Raw genomic sequence first — 12,788 nt, forward strand, 5'->3', positions numbered from 1 at the left:
GCCCATGGAGGCCAGAAGAGGACATCACATCCTCTAAAACTGTTATTACAGATGGTTGTAAGTCTCCATATGAATGCTAAGAATTGAACCTTGGTTCTCTGGAAGAGCAGCCAGTATTCTTAACCACTAAGCCATGTCTCCATCCCCAAAGGCTAAAGATAATTCTAGGGCAGTATTTGGCACCCGTGAGAGTCCAACACATACTTAGTTTTTCTTCCTTCAACACATTAAGTTTAATATCAACTGTGATTTTTTTTTTTAAAAATGCAATGTTGGTGTAGGCAAACTAACCAGTGGACATATAGATGTGATTATATTGAATTTAGCATAAAACTAAGCCATGTCTGTATTTTCTCCATTTCCCCCCAAGGCATTGGAGGCAGAGAGAGAAAGAGAGAGAGAGAGAAAGAGAGAGAGAGAGAGAGAGAGAGAGAGAGAGAGAGAGAGAGAGAGAGAGAGAGAGAGAGAGAGAGAGAGAGAGATCTCAAGTTCAAACATCAAAGACTTGGCTGAGTTAGAATTTGCTTTCATAATCTTCAAATTCCAAAGTGGCCACTGTTTCCCAGACTGTATTCTAGCCTCATTTGAGTTTTAGAATTGTTCAGCTGCTTCAAGTCATTCTCTGGACATGCTCTGAGCCCTTCCAAATAAGAATAAGCCGAATGTTTATCTGAATTAGATCTCTTCTTGTTTTAGAAGCTGGTTCTTTGAGGGCCATCTGCTTTCTGTTAATCCTTGAGGACTCTAATATCAATTCCTCTATTGTCATGCTCCAGTAAGACTTTAGGATCTCAGACTAACCTACAGTGAAAATGGGGTGAAATGTTATGAAAGCTCTTCCTGGTGTGGTTCCAGAACACACAGCTAACCCCATTTCCCCTATGCCCTGCCCTCTATGAATCTCTCATGATTTATAGCCTCCCCAACTCTCAGATTCCTTTCTTTAACCCACCAGGCTCTCCTCTTTGGCATTTCTAAAATTCATCTAGACCAGCCTTCACTTGATACAAATACTCTTCCTCTCCAAGGCTATGTCTGTACATGTGGGAAATATGCGTCAACAACAGTCACATTTTACAGGTCAAAAAAGTCTGAGACCAGAAGCCAATTTTCTCTTTGAATCTGTACCAGACCAACATGGTGCCCCAAACAGCAGGTGTGGCTGGTTGTCTAAGGAAAAGTCAGGGAACTCCATGAAACATAAAAGTAGGTACTTTGGAGATCCAGACTAGATATGCCTCCCAGTATTTACAAACTTTGTGATCTTGGTCAAATCATAATGAACTCTTGTGAGCCTCAGTTACTGGTGAACCGTGAAAAGCAATGCGTTTTTGTAGGCGTATGGTGGTCCATTCCACAAAAGCACCGGGAGGTCCGGGCAGAGGCTGCCTACACACTTCCCTTTGATCTGCATGTCAGTGTTACTGCATCTCTTTAAGTCACTAAACACTTTTATCTTGCCTGTGATTCACTTGTGTGTGCCCCTGACAGTTGAGTTCTTGAAAAACAGAGGCTTCAGCACAGACCCAAATGCTGAATTCCCAGAACACTTTCTATAGACATGATTGACAAGTTCCCATTTTCTTATATTTTTGGTTGTGAGCCTAGCCTTTAACGGCTGAGCCATCTCTCCAGCTCAAGTTCCCATTTTCTGAATGAACAGAATGAACAACTTTGGGAGTAGGAAGAAGACTTTATTGTGCTTCAAGGGGAAGCATGTGGGAATTAGCTTGTGATTGTCTGAATCTCAGTGGACCCTCTATCATCACTTGGCTCAGAGACAGGTGAGAGCCAGTGGCTGACACATACGTCCTAGAAAAATGAACTCCTGACATATTTAGGCTAGTGGGGTGCATAACTCCCACTTGAGTGGACACCTACCCAATCATAAAAAGAGAAACTAAGGCACAGGAAGGGAAAAATACCTTGTTTTATAGTGGCCAATCATAGCATTTTAGTTTCTTTTTCATATGAAGTAATCTGTAACCTGCTTCCTATACAGTTCCTGGTTGACCAAGATGGACTGGATGTGGCATATCAGGACTGAGTCCAGCTCGATTCTCTTATGGTCTCATGACTTTCAGGGCAAATCTGAGTGTGAAAGAGGAAGAAGGTGCGAGGTCACTAAGCAGATGTAGTAATTGTATTAGTCATTGTTTTTTACATTGCAATGACAAAAAATTTAATAACAACTTAAGGAGAGGTTCATTTTGGCTTATGGGAAGGCACAGCACCTCTGGGCATACTAGGAATTAGAGAACAGGGGATGGTAGACATTTGGCTTTTTAAAAAATATTCAGTCAGGTAGCTGAGCTTATGAGATGGTACCGTCTCCATTCAGGGTGGGTATTAATGTACCCTCCTAGACATTCTGAAACTCAGTTAGATCAACTGTGAAGACAGCCATCGCTGCTATTCTCTCTGGATAATTGCTTCATCTAAACTATGATATGAGTAGGGTAACCAGCTTTAAAGAGGGTTGAAGACAAAAGGATATGACAATATTTTAATCAGTTTTCTTACAGGTATTTGTTTCTAGATAATAGTGGACTGTCAATTCTTAAGACTCTATTACTGAATATACCAAAATACTGAAAGTATAGAACATAGAGAAACCTAGCTGGTTCAGTTGGAAACTCCATCCCTCATGACCAGTAGTGTCCATAGTGATGGAAAATACTGAGCTTGCTACCAGAGGAGAAAAGAAACCATCAGTCTCACCCAGCTATGACTGCTGCAAACTACAGTAACAACATTCCTGGTAAAATATAGCCATCTACACAATGGTGCCATGGGTATTTGCTGTGGGCCGACCCAGTCAAGGTCCCTCAACCTGGGGAGGATCAGGGTTCCAGGACTCAGGTGGGCAAGGAGTCAGCGAATGACACACAGATGCGGGCACAAGGGAGTGCTGAATCTTGAGTGTAATTTCTCAAAGTAAGCATCAGATTTTTATGGTCATTACAAAAGAAAAAGAAAAGTCAGGCAGCACAATAGTCAAGGTACACTGAGGTCATCTGAAGCACAATGATTCTATAGAAGAATATGTACATGACAATTAGCAGGAACTAGGCAGCGGCCCCACCTGAATGAAATCATTCCTCCGGGGCACCTCTATACCTAATAATAAAACAACACAGAAAGAAAGCACGCAGGACCCTCCATCGACTATAACAAGGACAAATCTGGACCACACCCTGGTTAGGGGACATCAAGGACTTCCAGGAGATCAGTTTCCCTGAAACTTTTTGCCTCAGGGACTGCGGCCACGCAGACTCCACTGGAGTGAGTGTGGCAGGTATTACAGGAGTAACCAACCATTTAAAAAATGAATTTAAAGCCTCCTTCCTGAGATGGAACCCATGAAGAGCACTGGGCTGTCAACTTTTCACTAGGGTGAATATGGACATTGGTGGGTGGCTGGTGACTGATGGGTTACAGATGTGTGTAGTGGTGAAGATGAGTTTTTTTGAGAACTTGGCATGGAGACTAGCACACATCACTATGTGTGCTTCTGTGGGGTGGTAGGTGATGCTGAGAACAGCATCTGGAGACCACTGTTGTTCACAGGGAGGCTACGAGAGAGCTACTGAGGCAGTGGTGCTACTCTGGATGGGCGTGTTGGAAGCACAGTGTCTTGAAAATTTAATTGTTCACAAAATGTGAGAAGGAAAAAAGACAAATGATGAAGGATATAGGGGCTGAGAGCTTGTGAGCTTGTTTTGATTTTTAAAAATGAGTTTATAGGAACTAGTTAACCCTTGACTTCTTAGAGTTATATGAGCTGAATAAGATGCTGCAATAAGAACCAAGCACTGTGTCTGTCTCCCCAGAGGGACAGAAATGGGTCTAAGTCCATTTTCTATGTATAAAATTGTATTATTGGCAAATAGGGATAATTTGTTTTTCTCAATTTTCATTTCCATGCCTTTTTACCCCTGTTCTTTCTCTTGTCCAGTTACTCTAGATAAGAATACTTGTACTGTGTTGAATAAAAATGGTTATGGAGGACATTTTTGTTTTGTTTTGCATCTTAGATGGGTAGATTAGATGTAGGGTTTTGGGGCATCACGGGAGTTGACTTCGCTTACCCCACACTGTAGCTAGGCAGATATTGGGCTATAGGACAGCCCCAGGACACCGCTCTGTGGGTGGGAAAGCATAGTCTGAGGCATGGGACAGCCAGAGCTGGCTCAGGGGTCTCCAGGCCTGAAAGGAGGCTGGGACCGTCTGGTTCTCAGGTTCTTGGACACCCAGATGCCTCTGGAAGCCACAGAAGAGCTGAGAATGGAATCGGGGCATGTGGGCTGGATCTAGCCCAGGGCTGGGGTTTGGGGGAAAAGGTGTAGCTCTGGCTAGTCCAATAGGGATAGTCCTTGACTTATCAGTGGCAACAGGCTTAAGCTTGAGCTTAGAGGTGGCTCTGGCTGTAAGCACAGTGAGGCCTTCTACCAGAGACTGCTTTATAGGCAAAGGTCTTCTCCATGGCTCCCCAGGGTGGATCCCAATGAAAAGAGGCAATCCATGGTTTTAAGGCATTTATTGTCATGGAGGAAAGTAGATGAGTAAAACCATACCCCACTTCTCAGGATGAGCCTAAGGTTAAATACCTTTTGCAGGGAGGAGTGTCTGGGAAGGGAAGCTTATTGTCTAAGCCCTCCATGCCTTTAGGTGGTACTTCATTAAAATAGAGATCTGTCTTGAGTCTAAGTGACCACAGGTCATATATTCTACAAGTAGAGGGGCTTGGGACATTGCTCTTATGTAATCTGGGGGAGGGCTGCAGCTAGTGACAAGGGCCTGGTGCCCTGGAATCAGGTGAAGCACCTACCATCTCTTCAGGGTTTCTGGGCCTTCAAGTCTTAGCTCAACTGGGGACCAAGCTGCCTGCCTTTCATGGTCTCACAATTAGACATCACTATGATGTTGGTTGTGAACTTGTTACATGGAATCTTATTCACAAATAGCTACAAAATAAAATATCTGGGAATAAGTGTAACAAAAGAAGTGAAATATTTCTATAATGAGAATTACAAAACAGATGATAGAAATTAAAGAGAAACACACACACACACACACACACACACACACACACACAAACCTTCCATATTTATGGACAAGAAGAACAAACATTGTTAATACATCATATATGTTTATGGCAGCTTATTAGATTTAATACAATTGCCATCCAAATGTGGATTTTTTCTTTTTGTAGTTTTTTTGTAAACAACTCTAAACTTTCTATGGATGCACAGAAGTCCCTGTATAGCCACAACAATCTTAGGTAAAAGGAACAAAGTTAGAGGCTTGATATTATCTTACATCAAATACCTTACTAATCTATAGTAATTGAATGCCATGAGGTTGTCATAAAAATAGAAACACAAATTAATGAAACAGAAATAGATTGCCCAGAGATCACCACCCCCATATTTATAGCCAGCTAATTTCCAGAAAAACACAAAAAAGAACACAGAATAAAGATAACCTCTCAATAAATGGTGTTTACGTGGAAAGTGGATAGTTATATGAAGTTGTATGAAGGGTATTGAAATTTGATCTTTATTTCTCATCCAATAGATAAATAAAGGACAACAAGAACTGAGTTTGATTTCTGGAACCTGTGAGGTGGAAGGAGAAAGCAGGCCCCTGAAGTTGTCCTCTATTGTCCAGATGCACTCTATGGCACACACACACACACACACACACACACACACACACACACACACACACAGAAAGAGAGAGAGACAGAGAGAGACAGAGAGAGACAGAGACAGAGACAGACAGAGACAGAGACAGAGACAGAGAGAGAAAAGTAATAATATAAGGAAAAGTAGGCCTCACAAATCACACGAAATTAGAGGGCTAAGGTGCTTCTACATTGCAAAACCAACCAATTACTATAGTGAAGAAACAATCTGCAATAGAGAAAAATGTACTTGGTTCATCTGGCAATGGATTAATGCCTTAAATATGCAGGAAATCTAAAAATAAAAACCAAATATACTTAAAATAATATGATTAGACACTAGGTAAAGGAAAAAAGTCAAATGGCCAACACATTACAGAACTTTGTTAGCTGTCAAGAGAAATGCAAGTCAAAACCACAATGTGATAATATCTTATGAACAGTAGCAATTATTCACATATAAAAAGGAATATCTCATTATTTGCCGCAAAATAGATGAAATTGTTATGTTAGGTGAAATGTCAGGAAGAGAAAGATAAATTTCCCATAGAGTACAGCAGTCACTACTAGAGGCAGGGAGGAGGGGCATGATAATAGGTTAGGTGACAAGTATTCTAACACTTAGACAACAGAGCTAATTTCGTGTTATGTAGTTTAGAACTGGAAAGGAAGTGTAGTTTGAAGAAACCTTTAATATACTTATGAATGATAGGAGGCATTAGAATAAATTTTAAAAAGGAATCAGAAGCCTCCATGTCCAGAGAAATGATAACAAGGAACCACTCATTACCTCAAATTAATTAGTACCTATTATGCACACATATTAGATACCACATAAATAAATATATGAATTCTAATAAAAAAATCTAGGAAAATTATATGGAAATGCAACTATCCCAAATTTGCCATTCTATACTATGTACAAGTGTCAAATTATTATACTGAATCACATAAAATTGTACAATTAAGAGAATAATTAAAAACCTTATAAGAGCAGATGGTATTTGAGATGAGACTGAAGGGATGGGAGAGACCTTTACCAGGAGAAGAAGCAATAGCAATTGATCAGATAACATGTTCTTAAAGAAAAGAATAACAGCCCATAGGTAGCATCATATAGGTAGCATGGTTTCTTGGGCAGTAAATTGTGACTTGGAAAAGTTAAAGTAGGACTTCACGGGGAAGAAGTGGGGCAAGAAAAGTTGTTCAGATCCTAAGAGCCTACAGATCAGGCTCAGAAGGACTTCTGTCCTGGAGGGCAGCCATAATCAATGAAAAAATGAGAGCTGAGTGGGACTGGATGAAAGATGCATCTCAACACACCACTCTAGCTGCTGTGGGCATCCGTAGGAGGTGAGAGCAGCTAGAGCAGAGCTACCAGTGCAAAGCAGATCCCCTTGTCCAGTCAAGACCGGATAAATTGGAGACCTAGAGACTTGGGATGTGAGAGAGGCAGCAGATAAAAATAGAAGGAAGAAATATTGCAAATACTTAAATTTAAAATTGGTGAATTGTTCTACAGTGGCCCCACAGACAAGTATGGAGCTGGGGCTTGGGGTGTCCTGGGAAATGAGAAACCCTAAGAAGAATGCATTTTGTGAGTTCCCTTGACTGGTGTCTTAGTTAGGGTTTTTATTGCTGTAATAAAAGCAACTTGGGAGGAAGGCTTTACTTCACCTTAAAATTCTTTGGTCACATTCCATCAGTGAGAGAAATCAGAGCAAGAGTTCTTGGAGTTCTTGGACCGTAGCTTATTGGCTCTCCTTCCTACCTTGCTCAGCCTGCTGGGGACTACCTTCCCACAGTGAGCTGGTACCTCGCACATCAAGACAATAGTCTATAAGCTTGTCAAAGGCCAATCTTACAAGGCCATTTCCTGAATTGTGTATCTCTCTTCTCAAATGACACTGGCTTGTGTCAAGTTGACATACTACTAACTGACAGAGCTGGGTGTATTTGGTAGGAAGGAATATCGCAGCGTGTGTCAGAGACTGGCTGGAGGTGGTGAAACTCAGTTAAGGAACTTGAGGAATGCGGCCTGAGGCTGGAGATTTCTATCATGGCAAAATGACCTCAGATGTGGAAGAGTATTGGAAGCTGCTGTGATTTGATCGCTGGTGTCCCCTCCTACAGAATCTCAAAAATCAATGTGGTAATGTTAAGTGGATTATTTAAGATGTGATTAAACCTTGAGACCTCCCTTATGAGTAGGTGCAGGCCATGCCACAGAGGTCTCACAGAGTTTCAACTCCTTCTGCCTTTCAGCTTTTCTCCATGTAAGGACACAGCGATCATCTCTTCTGGAGAAAGCATGGTGACGTACCATCTTTTAAGCAGAGAGGATCCTTCACAAGACATAAGAACTTGCAGGTGCTTCTCAATGTACAGAATTTTCAGAAGGAAATTTCTGGACTTTATAAACTAGCTAGTCCCAGGCATTCTGTTATAGTAGTACAGACTGGACTAAGACAAAAGCCATTGTGCTGGGTCGTCCTCAGCAGCTCTCTGCATGCTCACTAAGCAGCTATTCACCCTTGGCTTGCCTCCCTCCTGTCACAAGAAGACGCCCAGGTCTCACATAGTGTGTCTGTGCTGAGTCCTTTCGATACTAAACATCTACCTATCAAGGCAATTTCATCAATCTGTTTTAGCCAAAGAAAGCTGTGCCTTTCCAAGAATGGTCTAAGAATTCTTGCACGAAAATAAATGATTAATGATGGCATTACCACAGCAAGTCAGTGCCTTGATTGAAATCGATTTTCATTTTCCCCCCCTCATTTGAGGCTCAATAGTATTTCAAGCTGCTTGTCAAACAAAGCAGAAACATGGCTGAACTAAAGAAACTTTTTTCATCCACACAGAGTTGTGGCGGCAGATAATTCTAATGGTGGCAGTGGTCTACATATGGAAACAGTTAAGAAATAAGGAACTTGCAGCAGTATGACCTGAGCGTGGAAAAGCATTGTGGTGATGACTCTAAGAATGATGGGTTATGGGCTGCCTTCTCTCACTCCTGCTTCCTTTATCCTACTCCTACTCCAAACCTTGTCTTCCTGGTTTTTTCCATTGTCATTTATCTAACTGCCTTCTTCCTCCTTCCATCCCCACCCAGCTCTTTCTCACTCCAGGTTTCTGTCTCATTCCACACATAGACGTAAAGTCTTACACTTCTGTGATGTTTCACAGATCATGAAGTCAAATGGAACATATGATCTCATCAACCTCACAGCCACACATGGAGAATGGTGCTGTCCCCATTCTGCAGATGATGAAAACAGAGGCCAAGAAGTATGAGGTCACTTGCCTGAAGCCACATAGCCATGGGAAGGTAGAGGTAAGATGGCAGCTTGTGTTGTTTTTTCCTTCCAACTTTGTAGGTCACAGAGATTCCAACATGAAAACTTGCACTGCATTTTCCTGCATAGGAACCAAATCTTCTCCATGTTCAAGGACCCCAGAGAATAGCTGCTATCTCCTAAGAATTTTTCAGAGAATATCAAAGGACTATTTTTCTTTAAACTTTTCTTGAATTATGGGGAAGCCTTCCTTTAAATCAGTGTAATCTTTTGATGCTCAAGATGACTTGTGTATAACACTGTGCCCACAGGTAGATAAGCTTAGAATCTAGAGCCAACCCACTATGGCTCATTTGCTATATTGTCAGGACTTTTGTGAACTGTTGGATGAACACAGTAGATTTCTAAATATTAAATTATTGGTGAACAAAGTTTAGAGATATACTAAATTCATTACTTCTTGATTATTTTACTATAATTTATGACAATTACTATGAATACTGTAGTCTGGATATGGCTCACATACATGTGAGCAGAGAAAATAAAAACAATAACATGCTTTTGCTTATCTTTTCCCATGTGTGAGTCCAGTGATGTCCCACTGGATGTTGGAATTGGCCAGAAGAGAAATATTTACACTTCGGAAATTGGCAGAAGTTATGAACACAGGCCTCCTTTCGCAGGGAACCATCTGTTAGACATTTACTAGTCCTTTGTTGGCTAAAGGACTGTGGTCAAGAGTTGAACGGTTTGCTTTATTGTCTTTCTTGCTGCAATGAACTTGGGCAGGAGAGAGAATGGTGTCTACAGGAGAATAAAGAGGAAGTGATTCATGCCTCCCTTTTTCCACGTTGGTGGTGCTGATAAAAGTAGCAATGGTATGAATTATTTAAAAGCACTGTGGACTCCAGAATCTCATTCCTGGCCACTGGATGAACAATGGGTCAGTTAACTCTTGTCCAAATTAATTACTAATTCCAAATAGAAGCCATATTTGGGGGACTTATTTATCTATATATTCATACATAAAGTAATCTGATGTTACTTCAAGTGCTTCAAGATGGTACTTCTGCCCAACAGCAGATATGGCAGCTATGATCCTTAGCTTCTGATTGCTTTGGCTGGTAATCTTAAGCTTGGCAAGACATCTAAACAGCTGGCACCTTCCCAGTGATCTCAGCACACGCTTGGAGATTATGTTCAGCAAACTGGGTGAACAACCTGGAAGGGAGGGAATTATCATGTTCTCCTGTCATCAGCAGACCTTGTCTGGATCTGGCAATCTCCACGCTTGTAGTTAAAAAACCTTTTCCTCTGTTCTTTTTAGTAAGATTGGTCATCAGCTGTCTAATTTACTACTTTAAGAAACTAAACATGCCACTGGGCTTAGCCCATGGCTTATTTGTTCTTTTGGATAAAGGGGTTGGGAGAGAGGGATTTACATAATTTCCTCAAGTTGTGGCCTTTTTTTTTTTTTTAAACCAGTGTGTATGGCTTAAATCTACCCCCAGCCCTTGGCAGTTACCATAGCCCAGTCAAGCATTTGCTGAATTCCTTTCATGACCTGGCTTTGATGCTAGAGAGAAGGCATCTGATTTCATCCTTGTCTTGGGGGAGCCAAAGCTAATAGTAGTTTGTTTAACTTTTTAAAGAGAAATCTCAGGCCATTTTAGAACACCCAGTTCAAAATGCACTCAGATTGATGATGGTAATACTTCTGAAAATTTTACTTTGGGAACTGGATAATGGAACTAACTCTCTTGGCAGGTAGAATGCACATGCTTATTTTCATCTATGCCACATTGGTTTGATTAGGCTAGCTGAAGTTTCTCCCCATGTTGTGATGGTTATAGAAACCTCTTGAGAAGCCTGGAAGCCCACAGAGGAAAACCCCTTGGGAAACCTGATTATTGACCATGTCTGACCGTGGCCTCTTTAAATGTGATTGGTTTCTAGTTTTATGAGGGTTGGACATTCCATGTCTGCATTCTCTCTTTCTCTTGCCACTTGCAAGGGAGGTGATAATTGATTGTATTCGGAAAGTATGCCCAGAAGATGGCATCTATTCCAGTGGGATGGTAAGAGGAACATGTTGGCAGTAGGAAATGTCATGCTAGGAGTCTAGAATGTCACAGGGGAAAGTACCTGAAAGAGCTTGTGAGGTGTGAGCATGGAGAGTCCCCACCTGGCCAGGGAGGGGTGCAGAGCAGGTAAGGTAATCCAGCATTCCTCTGCTCCCATCAAGGACATAGCTTGATCTTTCCTGATGGGTTCCCCAAAGAAAGTCTTACTTTGGTCATCCATGATAGTTTTCAAGCTGAACTCTTATGCAGAAAGCATCAGTGTATTTGCATTAGTCTTGACTTCTTAGCTTCCAGAAAGAGCTATCAGTTCCTCCATCAGAGACAGTTTTACTCTTCTACAATCGGGCTTCCTGAAAAACTGTTTTGAAAGATGTTTTCCATTAATGGTGTGTTTTTTTTCCAGTTCACATGAACTGAATACTGGACAATTAGAGCTTCCAAACTGTTTGCAGTTCTCTGAGGTCCCAACAAGTGCACCCAGCAAATATTCAAAGGAACTCACTATCTGGGAATGCAATGATAAGCATCCCCGTTCCATTCGGATTCTCTTGAATCTTCACACTGAGCAGAGTAGACAGTCAAACCCAGAATGCATGGAGCACTGTTGAAGCACCCAAGTCACTCACCCCATGGGTTTTCTGTATCCCAGTGTTGTTTGGGGAACTTTGCTTCGGCTACTTTTCCTCACTTCATGAAAGCATTTCCAAAGTTCTCTTTTCTCATTGCGTCTTATCTTCTAAGACTTCCCTGATTCTGGCTTCTCAGTGAATATTAATTATGTGGGGTACAATACCATCAGGATAAACTCAGAGTGTGTAAGTGAACTTTATTCTTTTCTTTGCCTTGTCCTGAATGATGCTGGCTACTCTTTGCTTAACTCCTCAGCTAGCCTGACTATCTGGATCATCTTCAGTTTATCCTCTGTCTTCTGCTCTCTCTCTTTTTCATCATCAAATATGGAAGGATTCCAACACATATCTGAATCTTCCTATAGATTACAATCTTTTTTCCCTGTCTTTAGTCTTGCTCCTTTTTTAATTAATTCAGATTGCAAAAAGCAAAGACACTCATAGTGTCATAATCAGGGTGGTAATCTTGTTGTGAAGACTGAGAAAAGAAGTCTAAGAGCAAAATGCCAGCAAGTTCCCATGAGGCTCTGTCCTGGCTCACAATCAGTATCTTTGTGCTGTGGTCTCATATGATACAATGAGTGAGCTGCTGCTGGAGCCAATTTCATAGGAGCACTGACCCTGTTCACCATGGCTCCACCCTCCTCTATCTTCTCTGACCTTCTCCCCAAGTTTCCACCTTGTCCCTGTTTGGTCTTTACCACTCTCAATATTTCCTCCTTTATTACCATAATAATTCTATTAAGGCCTCAAGTACCCAAGAGGCCTCCACTAAAGGCCTCTGCTCCTCTCCTCCAAACATATTATCTTTCTTGCTTGCAGGTCTATCTATATATTCCAATTTAAATTTAAAAACATGAAAAATTAACATTACAATCCACATATGAGAGTGAACATCTGATAATTAATTTTGGGGGCATATATTATCTTGGTCAATATATGATTCTTAATGTTATTTATTTATTTTTTTAGTTCTTACTACTACAGGGAAATACGTAAGCCTAGGTAATTTTAAAAGAACAGATAGTTGTTTCTGAGTGTGCTAGAGCAGATGAAGATGATTGCAGATCAGCAGCTGGTCAAATTTTCA

At 41.2% G+C, this 12,788-nt stretch overlaps 1 long non-coding RNA gene across 1 annotated transcript; it reads left to right on the forward strand.

Moving 5' to 3' along the window:
* Positions 1–7,987: 7,987 nt before the first annotated feature.
* LOC116095347 lies at positions 7,988–8,954 on the forward strand. Its single transcript, XR_004120560.1, has 3 exons — positions 7,988–8,059; positions 8,551–8,656; positions 8,876–8,954. It is a non-coding gene; the product is annotated as an uncharacterized LOC116095347 (long non-coding RNA).
* The last annotated feature ends 3,834 nt before the right edge of the window (positions 8,955–12,788 follow it).

Source organism: Mastomys coucha, unplaced genomic scaffold (assembly GCF_008632895.1).
Source record: "Mastomys coucha isolate ucsf_1 unplaced genomic scaffold, UCSF_Mcou_1 pScaffold18, whole genome shotgun sequence".
NCBI classification, from domain to species: domain Eukaryota; kingdom Metazoa; phylum Chordata; class Mammalia; order Rodentia; family Muridae; genus Mastomys; species Mastomys coucha.